Here is a 13,389-nt window from a genome sequence, read left to right on the forward strand (position 1 = left end):
TTTCATCCGAACTCCGATTTGAGTGATTCAAAAGGCATCAAAATCGTTGTTCTGAGCTCTACGCTATGAATTATCCAAAATAATAAAATTTTTAGTAAATAAAATAAGGATTGTTATTATCTAAATAATAATTAATTAATTAATTAATTTGAAATTAATGGCAAAAAAGCCAATAATCTCCCCTGATGATGACAAACCATGGAAGAAAATAACTTGAAATGTACATAATTATAGCAACACATGTGATCACTAAATAATTTTAATATCAAGTATACATATCACCACAAAGATCATGCTTGAAATTCATTCAAAAGAATTAACTTCTTCCTTTTAATTAATTATCCATTTAAATAATACATTCAATAGAAACAACCATAACACATTTTTCGTATACTTATCCCTCTTTGGAATCATAAAAAAGAACAATAAACATATAAGTGCTCCCTCTAAAAATATGACATATACAAAAATTCCAATTCTCCCCCTATCAATATGCATTATATAATAGTATCAAGTAAGATAGGAAATCAAGATGCATCACAATAAATAATACCAAGCTCAAGCCTATTTTTGCAAAAACTTTTTTCATTCAAAGACTTGGTAAAAATATCCGCTAATTAATTATTAGTGCTTACAAATTCAATAATGATATTACCATTTTGCACATGCTCTCTAATAAAATGATACCTAATATCAATATCCCTTGTCCTAGAATGATGGATAGGATTCTTAATCAAATTAATAGCACTAGTATCATCACAAAATATGGGCACACTATCAAACCTTAATCCAAAATCACAAAGAGTTTGTTTCATGCAAAGAATTTGTGCACAACAACTAGCAGCCCAATATATTATGCTTTGGAAGTGGATAAGGCAACTGACTTTTGCTTTTTACTATACCAAGATACTAAGGAACTACCAAGAAATTGGCAAGTCTCACTAGTACTCTTACAGTCAAGTAAATTACTGGCAAAATCCACATCGAAATATCCAACCAAATTAAATTCAACATTTCTAGGATACCACAAGCCTACATCAATAGTTCCAAGCAAATATTTAAATATTCTTTTAACAACATGCAAATGTGATTCCTTAGGACAAGATTGCAATCTAGCACATAGACATACACTAAACATGATATCGGGTCTACTAGCGGTTAAATAAATTAAAAATCTGATCATACCTCGACAAGTATTTATGTTCACACATTTACCTTTCTCATCTTTGTCAAGCTTAGTGGCAGTGCTCATAGGAGTTTTTGCAATTTTACCTTCATAGAATTTGAACCTCTTGAGCAAATCCCTTGTGTATTTTCTTGACTTATGAAGATACCATCTTTGAGTTGTTTGATTTGGAGTCCAAGGAAGAAACTAAGTTCTCCCATCATACTCATCTCAAATTCACTATGCATACACTTAGAAAAATCTTCACACAAAGATTGATTAGTTGAACCAAATATAATATCATCAACATATATTTACACTATAAGCATATCATTATCCTTAACCTTAATAAAGAGAGTAGTATCAAATTTTCCCATTTTAAAGTCATTCTCAAGTAAAAAGTTGCTAAGCCTATCATACAAAGCTCTTGGCGCTTTTTTTAAGCCATAAAGAGCATTTTTCAACTTATAAACATGATTAGACAAATCATAACTTTCAAAGCTTGAAGGTTGTTCTATATAAACTTCCTCCATAATATAACCATTTAAAAAGACACTATTCACATTCATTTGATACCAAATGAAATTCTTATAAGAGGTAGAAGCAACAACATTTTAATAGCTTTTAATCTAGCAACCAGTGCAAAATTTTCTTCATAATCATACCTTCTTCTTGATAATAACCTTGAGCTATAAGTCTATCTTTATTTTGAACGATATTTTCGTTTTCATCCATTTTATTTCTAAATACCATTTAGTTCCAATTATAGAGGCATTAGAAGGCCTAAGGACTAATTCCCAAACTTTGTTCCTTTCAAATTGATTTAATTCTTCTTGTATAACTAAAATCCAAAACTCATCACATTCGACATCTTAAAAACTTTTAGGTTCAATTTGAGGGGAAAAAAGCAAGATTACTAAATAAATTAAGAGAAGAGTGAGATTTCACACCTCGTTCGGGATCACCAAGAATCAAATCCTTGGGATAGGATGTAGCATATCTCCACTCTTTAGGCATGGATGAAGAATCATCTTCCTTCTTTTCATTGATGCTCAATTCTTGCATACTCGAGACAATTTCTTTGCCTTTGTCACTAACAAGTAAATCTCCAATTTTTTTTTTCTAAATCATCACTACAAATAAACTCATTAGAAACATTATTACATGATTCATCAAACACAACATGCATTGATTCCTTAATAACTAAAGTTCTTATTGAAAACTCTATAAGCTTTATTAGTAGAGGAATATCCTAGGAAAATAGCAACATTCGTCTTAGAATCAAATTTTCCAAGCTTTTATTTGTTATTCAAAATAAAACATTTGCAACCAAAAACTTTGAAATACCCAATATTTGGAATTTTTCCATGTCAAAGCTCATAAGGAGTTTTATCTAAAGATGGTCTAATTAAAACTGTATTTAAAACATAGTAAACGGTATTAACGGCTTCTGCCCAAAAATATTTCGGTAGACCATACTCATTTAATATCGACCTAGCAAATTCTTGCAAAGTACGATTTTTCCTTTCAACTACACCGTTTTGTTGAGAAGTTCTTGGAGACGAAAAATTGTGAGAAACAGTATTTTCTTCACAAAAAAATTTAAAACCATCATTATCAAATTCTTCTCCATGATCGCTCATAATTTTAGAAACAAAAAATCCCTTTTTCATTTTGAACTCTTTTAGAAAAACTAATAAAACTTTTTAAAGCATCATCCTTATGTTTTATCATCAAAACCCAAGTAAAGCTTGGAAAATTTGATTCTAACAATTTTACTTCAATTTATCATCATCATTTTTAAAGAAGATTCATTACCTATATTACCCTTGCCAACAATTTTACTTTTCTTGTTGTCACCAAAAGTTACCATGCCTCCATCCTTTTTGGAGAAAGAAATAAACTTGGATCGGTCTCCGATCATGTGCCTTAAGCAACTACTATCCAAGTACCATTTATTTTTTCTTGGAGGCTTTCAAACAAACCTACAAATAAAATAATCAATTTTGATTCTTTGGTACCCACACTTGTTTAGGTCCAATAGTGTTAGTATTTACAAATTTAGGGATCCATTTCATTTTTGCTTTAGCATTACAATCATTGGATCTAGATAAGTAACAAGATTAAGCTTTATGACCATATTTTCCACAAGAAAAACAAACAACATTATGCAAGGATTTATCTCTAACAACAAATTTATGCACTTTACTCTTCTTGGAGAAATTCTTTCTTGGAGCATTATAAGACTTTGCTCTTTGAGAAAAGTTTTTTCTTGAAGTAGTGTAACCATACTTCAATTTAAAGCACTGGGTCTAATATGACCTTCAACACCATAATTATGACATATCGGCACGAAACTAGATTTAGCATTATTAGACACAATGTTAGGCATATTAGGCACAATAGAAGATTTTTGAACAAATATAGTTTTAGAACTTGAAGGAGTAGAACATTCATCAACATAGCCTAAACCTCTCTTATCACCAAAAGGCTTATCTACTTCAATTCTTTTGTCCAATCTTTGAGCACCTATTGTCAACTTTTTTAATAGACACTTTAACTCTATTAAGTTCTTACAAAACGTTTAATTATTTTTCTTTAAGTGATTTAACCAAATTATCCTTTTCACGACCATCATGATCAAACAATGCATTTTTCTCGTCACAATCACAAACATTCTTATCACAAGAGACATTTATTCCATCAATTTGTACAACATGTTCTCTCTCTTTAAAGCAAGCAATTTCATCAAGTAAAGACTTACTTTCACTAGTCAAAGTATTGTATTTCTTCTTAAGTACAATATATTTTGAGCTAAGTTTTTCTAAGTCATTTTGCATACTTTCAAAAGCTTCAAACAATTCATCATAAGAATGGGATTCTAGAGTTACCTCATCATCAAGTTCATCATCTTTTTCACTATGAGCCATACGACCAAGGTGTGCTACTTCTTCACCATCACTTCCTCTTTCACTTTCACTACTATCATCCCAAGTAGCCTTCATTGCCTTCTTCTTGGATTTCTTAGATGATTTGAGGAGTGGACAATTCGTTCTTATATGACCCGACTTTTTTCATTCATAACAAATCACCTCATCCTCTTTGCTCTTCTCACTTTTTGACTCTCTTTGGGTTGATAGGCGTTTTTGACTTACTTTTTCCTCTTGATGAAATTTTTGTACTTATGTGGAAAAATAGGCAATGTCATATTTATCAAGGACATCCTCATCTTCGGAGTCAACTTCTAAGGAGATTGTATAAAATGCAATACTCTTCTTTTTTTTTGTCACACCCCGCCCTGGTCCTGCACCCCCAAGCCCGAGGAGAGGCATGATATTAATTAAACTACTATTTATTGACATTATCTTACTAGTTTCCTTTTATAACCTTATTTACATACAACAGTGAAAATGTCTTACATGCTTTATTTAAAGCTAGTTTACTCATTCAAGTTACATTTACACGGGAGACACTACCCCGACTACCCATCCCATTTAATACTACTTCTAAACTTGTGGCAGACCTTGACCAACATCGCAACCTGGACTTGTCAGCTACCTACAAGAGAAACATAGAAAAAAACCATGAGCTTTACAAAGCTCAGTGAGTGGTATCACAAATATAAGTCTTTTACAGATCACAAGCATTATCACAAGGTTCTCATACAAACTTCCACTATACCATGAAGCCTACCTACACACACGGTAAATAGTTGATTTTCATATCTAAAAATATCAACCTATGTTTACATAGTTCTCCCCTTTCATGGGCTTAGAAGCTAGGCCCGTCGACCCTCTGACCATCCCATTCAAGGTTTTTCCATCCCACAGGCTCAGGAACTAGACTCCTCGATCCCCTAACCATCCTGTAAGGATTTATTTTAGGCTCAGGCTCTAGGTCCGCAGACCCCCTTGACCATCTCAGCGTCATACACATATCATAGCATAAACTACAACATATCAATTCAAAATATGCTTAAAAGAGCAAAAGAAGAAACCACTCACAGTGACCTGTCGAGATCTTTCTTCCCAATTCACCTCGTTTCCCTTATTCCTTCGTTGGACCCATTCTAGGTTTAATTTTAAGCTTAGATTACTTACTCTTTCGGGCCTTATCTCAAGATATTCCCCTCTTAAAAAATGTGTGAAAATGTCTTAACTATAATACCTTAAAGTTTCGCCTTGAAATTCTTTGGCAAAAGTTCTGAGTCTCAAGTTTATTCCTTCTAGCTCGACTGTTTTCTCACTAGTGAACACCTCTCAGTTTTCCTTGAATTTGACATCTTAGAGTTAGAATTTTATCAAAGCAGCCTTCACACTGAAACTACATTTAATTTAGAATCTTTTGGTTCAAAAATCACCTGATTTGCACGAGTAGTTTGGAAAAGCTTCTTGCTTAAAGTTAGCCTAGGCGTCTACCCGTACACCCAACCTTCCTCGACACCTCTGCTTACACTTCCGCCCGATCAATGCCTTCAACCTACGAATATCTCATATTTTCTCCTTTCTTTGTGGTTTTACGAACTTAAATGATTTGTGAGTTGAAGTGAAGCACTCTGCCCCTTTTATAGGCGTCTAACCCTTCTTCTTTGTCCGACACCTTTTCCATTGATCATATCCAGGTGTTTTCCTCCTCTTATGCCCGCCCAACACCTTCCACCTCCTCCTTGATGTGTCTTTTCCCCACACTATCAACGCAACTTTACATCATCATAAACCAAGGTGTCTTCTTCTTCCTCTAGCCAATACATAGCCTTCACATTTACATGCCTTCTCGTGCCTCCACCTTATTTACTTAAAGTTTAAGATTCCTCCCCATCAAGCCACATGTCTGGATGACGACTTGGTATGCGTTCATCCAACTTCATATGCGTCCATCTGACCGGCGCAACACACTTATGTTCGGACATCACCCATTGGCACATGCGTTCATCCCATGTTTGCGCCCTTGCAGTGTCCTTTAAATCTCCGCATAACGCCCTTCAAGCCATTATCGCCTATCACCTTTCCCTCTGCGGAACCTACTAACCTCGGTTATGCCATGTTCAATTAGCGCAACCTTACCTTGTGCATCCTATTAACGCAACTTGGTCACATATGCTAGATGCTTGCAAGGCCTACCCCTGGCTGCATGCCCTCTACCGCATGGCTTACTATCGCCTTATGCGCTCAACTAGGATTATGACCAACCTTATTCCACCGCATACTATTTGCTCACGTCTTGTCCTATACGCTCACATACCATCGGATATCCAACGTATAGCACATCGTCACCGCATAACAACCCTCTGTACCGAAAGTCTTAGCAACGCAAGACGTTCCACTATGCGCTCATCATGGCCTGTCTCATCGCCGCATAGCTCATCGTCTGGTACTGTTGTCGCATATCACCAACACATAGTACCGCCGCATAACACCCGCGTGTAATGTTGCCGCATAGCACCAGCGCATAGTATCGCCGCATAACACCAACGCGTAGTATCGCCGCATAACACCAATGCGTAGTGCTGCTGCATACCATCTGTCTCTTATACACATCTAGATGTGTATAAGAGACAGGCGTAGTATCGCCGCATAACACCAATGCGTAGTGCTGCTGCATACCATCAACGAGTAGTGCTGCCACATACCATCAACGAGTAGTGCTGCCGCATACCATCGTGTAGCATCGCCGCATACACGATCAACTCGCGCGCGCATCTTCAACACCTTGTGCCTATAACCGCACAACTTTGAGGCTACTGCATGTTTTACTAACCTCTCAAACATCGGCTGCCGCATGCATAACCCTTCATAGCCTTTCCCCTTGGCCATACTTCAACCTCTTTCACTACCCAAATATCCTTTCAAATTCCAATGGCCAACACATTGTCTACTACTCAGCTATTTTCCTAACCTCCAGCACGTGATTTTTATTCTCATTTTATTAGTTAAGGTTTATTTCAACGCTACTTAACAAACTATTTAAACACTTAGATTTTTCCTATTCTATACTTAGTTAATCCCCTTTTATTTCCGGTTTTAAGAAAACTGAAAGTCCGGGTTTCACATTTTTGGACTCTAGTGATCTCATAGGTCATGAGTGAACTAATGAGTTCCTTTAGTGGAAGTTTAGTGAGATCCTTTACTTCTTGGATTGTCGTCACCTTTGCTTCCCAAGTCTTAGGTAAAGACCTAAGAATTTTCCTAACACTTTCGGATGTTCTATAAACTTTATCAAGTCCCTTCAAAGCATTGATAATGTTAGTAAAACTAGTAAACATATCCGTTATAGACTCATTAGCATCCATTTTAAAGAATTCATAATTATGAACAAGCACGCTAATTTTAGACTCTTTTACTTGATTTGTTCCTTCATGAATATTCCAAATTTCTTGAGCAGAAGAACACATGGATGTTCTATTAAATTCGGAAGAACACATGGATGTTCTATTAAATTCATATTTACTTAAAGCACAATACAGACAATTAATAGCCTTAGCATTAAAAGAACACTTTTTCATTTCATTTTCATCATACTCTTCTTCTAATTTAGGCTTATCAACATTATCAACCTTTTTCATGGGTACATAAGAACCTTTAGCAGCAATTAACCACAAATTATAGTCAATAGATTGTAAATAAATTTTCATTCTAGCTTTCCAATATGCATAGTTTAAACCATCAAAATAAGAAGGTCTAGAAGTTGATTACCAAATTAATAAAAACTCTAATTTATGCTAAATAAAAAAAAAAATTGATAAAAATTATATAACAATATACTCAATCAATCTCAACGAACAAAATCAAGCAATTAAAATTAAATGAAAAATAACTAGAAAAGAGATAGAGAAGAAGATAGTTGATTTTTATAGTGGTTCGGTCAAACACGACCTACATCCACTTTCCCAAACGCCTCTTGATACTTTAATTAAAAAAAATCTTCTTTGACTCTTTCTACAACTGAGAGTGAAACTGCTACCTTGCTCATTTTACTGGTTTAAGAACAAACCCGATCCTTTTCACGAGTTAAGATCCAACCATTACATTGTTTTGAAGCCTTAAATCACACAATAAAACTCTCTAAAAAGAGTGATACAAGTTTGAGCTCACACACTTTAATCCTCACAATACAATAAAAATTTCTCTCAAGAATAAGATGAAAAGAAAAAAAATTGGAAGTTTGTAGAGAGAGTACCAATGGTAACTTCTTCTTTTTTTTTTTTTTTTTTTTGTTGCTAATTTAGAGGATTGTAAAATGTGATAGTTGAAATAATTCTGGAGAAGGTGAAGTATAAAAAGAGAGGGAAATTAGGTAAAAATCAGATTTTGATTTGGACCATTGGATTGATCAAAAAGTAAAATGGAAGGTGGAGATTGAAAGTGAAAAAGTAAAAATATAAAATAAATATACACTTTTTAAAAAAAGCACTTAAAATGACCAACAATCACTTTTTATATTTTCTTAATTTATTTTTTTCTTAAAGTGATCGTTGATCAATTCTTCTCACGATTGGTTTGTAGACCACCACAAGAGTCTTCCCACCTATTCTTTGGCCTTAAAACGAGATGGTGGAATCTAGTGAGTGACAAAATTTGGTGAGAAATTGCATAAGGGTTTGAGAGAGAATTAGGGTTATGATTCTTTAATAATTCTCAAAATTTTCCATTTGACCAAGAAGCTTAAACTTCAGAGAATCATTCTATTTATAGGCAAATTCATGCAAATAATGCAAAGTTGAGTTAATGACAAATTGACACTAAAAAAACCATTAACTCTAAGTGGGATTAGTGTTGTAATTGATGGAACATAAAGACCGCATGCACAACGGAGGCGATGAAATCACAACATTCTAATTGCAATAAAAACAAGAATAAGCATGGAAAAGGGATAGAAAATACAACCTTTGAAGACTCCACCGCAAACTTCCTCTCCCGTGCATGAACAACACCACCAATAGTAAATCCCCACTATTCTCCGATTGAAGAACATGGTTGTGAGTTCATTTTGTTAGTGAAAATAAGGGAATTTCACTATAGAAAGAAGGAGAGTAAAGAAGAGTTGAGGTGGGAGAGTTTAGGTCAAAAGTTGTGGAAGCATTAGTCTTGTAAATTTTAAAAAACAAAGCCATTTATAGAGAGAACACATGCAAAATCCCATTTTGCATGTCTTCCACCTCAAACTGCACTAGCATGTAAACTCTAGGTGTCAAGCTTGGGAAGTGCCACTTCATAGTTCACTTAGTTAGTGGAAAAATCCAACAATTGGATTTTTTCACTAACTAATGTTTTATTAAAAAATGAAATATAATTTTTCAAATTTAGAAATTATTTAATTACAACAATTTCAACTAAATAAAATAAAAAATTTAATATCACATATCAAATTGTTTATGACACCTAGCTTTGATTAATCACATCAATCAAGTTTTAAAAAACACTTTCGTGCTAATGATCAAGTATACTCTAAAAAATAATTAATCAATAAATTAATTATTTAATTGTAAATTATATCTCATATAAAATACAATTTTCCTAAATTTGAACATTTCAAATTCTTACTTCACCTAGTTCTTCAATTTTATCTGTATTGAATTAGCAAGGAGACCCGATGGACCTACAGATCATGGGCTCCAACAATCAGAGACTAATCGGTCAAACTCTTTAACCTAGTTAATCAACATTCATTAACTAATAGGACTATCTACTATAGCAAGTAGTTGCACTCCCATCACTGTAGATATATTATGTGTCCATTTGATATAACCATGATAAAGAAGTCAACCCTTCACAGGTTGTTCGTAATAATTGCTGGGTTAAAAGCTGTTTTACCCCCGAGATTACATATTGCTCCTTAAGTCCCACTGATCCTCTAATGAACAATTGGTTTGTGATCCAATCACTAAACCGAGTCCCTCTCGGACCAATGGGCTCCAACGATCAGAGACTAACCGGTCAAACTCTTTAACCTAGTTAATCATTCATTAACTAATAGGACTGTCTACTATAGCAATAGTTGCACTCCCATCACTGTAGATATATTATGTGTCCATTTGATATAACCATGATAAAGAAGTCAACCCTTCACAGGTTGTTCGTAATAACTGCTGGGTCAAAAGCTGTTTTATCCCCGAGATTACATCTTGCTTCTTAAGTCCCACCGATCCTCTAATGAACAATTGATTTGTGATCCAATCACTAAACCGAGTCCCTCTCAGACCAATGAGAGGCTGGGGCCACTTGTTCAAGACTCGAAGTTAGCAGTTAAGGGAACAACCTCTCTACTATCCCTAAAAGCAGGTAGGAGTGAATTTCGTCTTGCACCCTATGTCCCCAGCTATCTACCCGATATTACCCTTGAAATGGGGAGGCTTATTGAGCCGGTGCTGTTGACCCAACCCTTACCCATGCAAATCTAAGGATAATCTCGAATAAACAGGAGTTCATAGTTAGCTTAGGATTAAGATTAAGTTACCTAGGTCATTGCTTCGAAATAGCCAGCCTTAAAATAGTAAACAACGTTATAAAGTAAGAGTGACTTAATTCTTGGTCCGATCTTATGCAAACTTATTGCATAGGACGCCTTCGCTCCTCGTGTCAATACATGAACGAATCAAGATCACTTCGTTTGTAGCGCTTTACAACAAATTGTAACAACTACAGTGTGGGACGTATCTGATAGTATTACTAGAATAAGTTATCCAGCCTTATTCGTATACTATAGACCATTTTGGTTATTTACTAAACTTGATCCACTCTTATGTCTCCACATAAAGTTCATGTATTCATATAATAGCCATGGATCTATAGTTTATTGGATTTAGACTTTTCAAATGCAATTCACATATTCAATAGCAGTTTTATTGAATAAACGTCAATAACATCTTTATTGATAATAGAATATGTATAACATTACAAATTGCGAATTTTAAGACATGCAACCCAATAGTAATGTGGGATGAACACCTAGCAAAATTATTTTGATCAAATCCACTAAAAATTGAAATTTTCCACTGAGTCAGTTTTGGATTTTCCCACTAAATTGGTCAACTAGCCAAACTTTGACTCTCAAAGTCTATAGTTAACATTTTGACTTTGTCTCAATTTTGACCTAATTATCAATTTTTATTTTTATTCCAATTTTGACCTAGTAAAAAATTTCCACTTTTATTTCATTTTGACCTAGCCAACTATTTTCACTTTCATTCCAATTTTGACCTAGTCAACAATTTTGACTTTCGTTTCAATTTTGACCTCTTTAATTTAAAATTAATTTTTACTTTCATTCTAATTTTAACATACATGATCAAATCAAGTAAAGAGATTCTATGTGCCAAATCTTGAAAATATCTATTAAGCCAAAAGTATCCAAATGAAATTTATAGTACTAATCTTATGAAAACAGTACAAAAAAGCACCCACCATATTCTCTATTTTTTTTTTGTTTCGTGTACAAAAACCAAAAAATAAAATTGCAAGAATTGATTCTCATACCAATTGAAGGGAATCGAAACTCGCAGTCTGGACTTTATATGGAGACATAAAGATGGATGAAGTTCAAGTAAATAACCAAAACGATCTATAGTATATAAATAAGGTTGGGTGCCTTATTATGGTAACACTATTGGATGTAGCCCACTCTGTAGTTGTTACAATTTATTGTAAAGTGCTACAAACGAAGTGATCTTAATTCGTTCATGTAGTGACATGAGGAGTGGGGGAATCCTATGTAATGAGTTTGCATAAGATCGGACCAAGAAATAAACCACTCTTGCTTTATAACACTGTTTACTGTTTAAGACTAACCGTTTCAATTTCAATGACTTGGGTAACTCGACCTTATTCTTGAGTTAAATATGAACTCCTGTTTATTTAGGGATTATCCTTAGATTTGCATAGGTGAGGGTTGGCTCAACAATATCGGCTCAACAAGCCTCCCATTTCAAGGTAAGATCGGGTAGATAGTTGGGGACATAAGGTGCAAGACGAAATTTATTCCTACCCACTTTTAAGGATGGTAGAGAGGTTGTTCCCTTAAGTGTTGACTCTGGGTCTTGAACAAAGGGCCCCACCCTCTCATTGGCCCAAGAAGGACTCAGTTTAGTGATTGGATCACAAGTCAATTGTTTATTAGAGGATCAACGGGACTTAAAGAGCAAGATGTAATTTCGAGGATAAAATAGCATTTGATGCAGCTGTTATTACGAACAACCTGAAAAGGGTCGACTTACTGGTTATGGGTAAATCAAGTGGACAGAAATATATCAGGGGAGTGTAACTATTGGGCTTTTGTAGAATGATTCGGTAGTAAATGAATGGTGGTTAACTGGGTTAAAGAGTTTAACTAGTTAATCTCGGATCGTTGGAGCCCATGATCTATAGGTCCATAAGGTCCCTCTACTAGCTCATAAATCTTAGATTAGTATGTTGAGTGAATATGAAGTGTTCAAATTCGTTTTGGGAATTCAATTTGAAGTGTTCAAATTAGGATTTGAATATTGAATTGTTCAAATTCAAATTAGGGTTTGGATAATTATATTCGATATAATTAATGTTTAATTTATCGAAATTAAATGTAATTGGAGAGATTAAAATATTTAAATGATGATTTAAATGTTAATTACATGAATAAGATTCATGTATGAAATAGGTGTTTAATTAACTTAGTATTTGATATTAAATTATTATTTATCTAATTAATTAAATTTTTTGAATTAATTATTTAATTAAATCAATTTCAATTTTAAAAAAAATTCAATTTGAGAAATTGAATTTTGTTTTTTATTTAATTGAATTATAAATTAAATATAATTTAATTGAAATTGAATATTAATATTAATATTTGAGATAGTGGAAAAATCCATAGTTTAAAAAGCCTAGTAGAGTTTCTCCACATTTAGACACCTATCCCACTAAGTTAGTGGACTTTGATGTGTTAATCAACATTATAGGATGGTGCTTGCATGTATTATATATATAAATACTTCAATTTTTGAAAATGGAAAGGGGATTGATTGTTGAACTTCAGAGTTATTTAGTAGAAAATTGTTTATGCTTAACCCTCTCTAAACCCACTTCAATTCCCCTCAAATTTAAGTTCCACCACTCCAAAATTACCACTCAAAAAAGTAGTTTTGACTTCCATTTGTCATATCTCATAGTCATAATATGTAGCAATAGACAAGAAAATCTAGATAGATTTTAGGTGAGAAGGTTTCTTCATAGTCCACCCACTCAACCTTAGTA

Source organism: Benincasa hispida, chromosome 10 (assembly GCF_009727055.1).
Source record: "Benincasa hispida cultivar B227 chromosome 10, ASM972705v1, whole genome shotgun sequence".
Classification (NCBI taxonomy): Eukaryota; Viridiplantae; Streptophyta; class Magnoliopsida; order Cucurbitales; family Cucurbitaceae; genus Benincasa; species Benincasa hispida.